The 2,040-nt window shown below is 38.8% G+C and overlaps 1 protein-coding gene across 1 annotated transcript in view; it reads right to left on the bottom strand.

Moving 5' to 3' along the window:
• LOC106818857 (hemicentin-1-like) overlaps positions 1-2,040 on the bottom strand; it is a gene marked incomplete at its 3' end in the record, with an annotated part of 19,104 nt that overhangs the window by 2,374 nt on the left and 14,690 nt on the right. The gene's annotated exons all lie outside the window — the stretch shown is intronic.

Here is a 2,040-nt window from a genome sequence, read left to right as displayed (position 1 = left end):
GGACCGGGCCGGACCGTCCAGGACCGTCCAGGACCCAACAAGGATCTCTCCCCGGATCAGTCCGGCAGCGTCCGGCCCGGTCCGGGAGCTTGGTGTGACTTTAGCTTTATGTGTTATGTGGATTAAACATTTAACCGTAAACCGACTTTCTTCTATGGAAAGGACTTAGCCGGTGTTTCTCATCTCCTAAGCCAGATGTATGACTTGCATCATTATGGCAAACACACTCGCAGAAATCATTATAATATTTGTTAAAGATCAATAAGCCTAATTATCAAAAAGATCTTACAATATCATCCCAGTTATAAACGATATCTACAATATAACGGTAGAACAGTAGCGTAGCAACGTGAAGAACAGTACTGATGTCTACTGTGAATCGATCCCCAATAACGCAGACCCTATTAAAAATACATGAAGTCAATGTTAGAGGGTCTAGGGTCAAAGTCTGGGTTATTTAAAGGCTTCGCTGTTAGGAGCGTGTGTTCAGTTCATAGGTAATTCAGTGATTAGTCATCCCCTGTTATTCTGGAGAATGGTGCCGAGAGTAGCTTCAGTAGCCTTAATTACAAGTTATATTTGCTCATCTTCTAACCCTACATGTTAGCACGAGAATAGGTTATAATACTCTGCTAGCTTTAAATCTAGCGTTACCCGCTCTATCTCTAGACTAGCTTCTAGCAATAGTCTAGGTGCACCATGAAATCTAAACGTGTTACAAATAAGGATTATACCAGAAGTAGATAATAGGGAATTCTGAGTATATCAAGCGTAGACAATAGATCGATATAACGGAGAAGGGGGAACACCGACTCTAGTTAAAATCTACCTAATTATCTCGCCGGAGCTACATAAAGTTGAATATTGCCGATTAAAACATATTACTCATATAACCCGTCTTTCATCTCTATAATAACATCAATCTCTCTATATAAACATAATTTCTCGGTTGAGGTATTCGTCGTAATCTTTCTCAGTTTCACCTTTATTTTTGTTTTTCGATGGGAGAACAGACCTTGTATGTCGTACCTAGCAATTTGGTCTCGATATTATGTCGTACTAGGTTCTCTAATATTTATGCTAATTGGTTTATATAGATTATTATTGTTTTATTTATTTTTCTAGTAGTAGAGTTCTATATACCAATAGGTATATAGGCTCGTTGGATATATACAAAATAGACTATCTTAGCAGGTCACTATGGCTGAGAGGGTCTATGTCCCCCAGGGTACTGCCGGAACGTACCCTGGGTACGGTCCGGTATACCGGAACGTACCCTGGTACCAGAGCATATAAAAATTATAAATGAACGTGATTTATATGCTCTGGCGAAATCAAAACGAAATCAAATCAAATTCAAAATCAAAAATCAAAATCAAAATCAAAATCCAATTCAAAATCAAGAACGAAATCAAATCGAAATCAAAATCAAAATCAAATTCAAATCAAAACGAAAATCAAACTCGAGAATCAAATCAAATCAAAATCAAAAGTCAAAATCAGTATCAAACTCAAATCAAAATTACCATTAAAAAATCAAAACGAAATCAAATCAAATCTAAAAATCAAAAAAATCAAATTCAAAATTCAAAACGAAATCAAATCAAAATCAAAATCAAAATCAAAATCAAAAATCAACAATCAAAATCAAAACGAAATCAAAATCAAATCAAAATCAAAATCAAAAATCGAAATACAAATATCGAAAAAGATCCAAAAGTACGAGTTGAAAGTGATTACGCGTTGGCCTAGAGCTCGCCCAAGTGAAATCAGTTTTCACGCGTGGCCGAGAGCTGGCCAAAGGTGAATCATTTTCGGCGATTGCGCCGAGCCGCTGCCAATATAGACTGGTACCGGTACGCGCGAGACCGGTTCACTCCCCGGGCATATGGATTCCTTTCGCTACACCTGAATGTAGGTGCGGCCCGTAGTGGAAGTGACTATACGTACGGGCGCCGTGTGCCGTACGTCAATATGGCTAGAATGACGGAAGGGGCAAGGAGACGCTGTGGAGAAGAGCGAAGGGGAGAAGGAGAAGGT

This window comes from Priapulus caudatus, unplaced genomic scaffold, assembly GCF_000485595.1.
Source record: "Priapulus caudatus unplaced genomic scaffold, Priapulus_caudatus-5.0.1 Scaffold2593, whole genome shotgun sequence".
NCBI lineage: Eukaryota > Metazoa > Priapulida > Priapulimorpha > Priapulimorphida > Priapulidae > Priapulus > Priapulus caudatus.
This window is presented reverse-complemented; position numbering and strand designations above follow the sequence as displayed.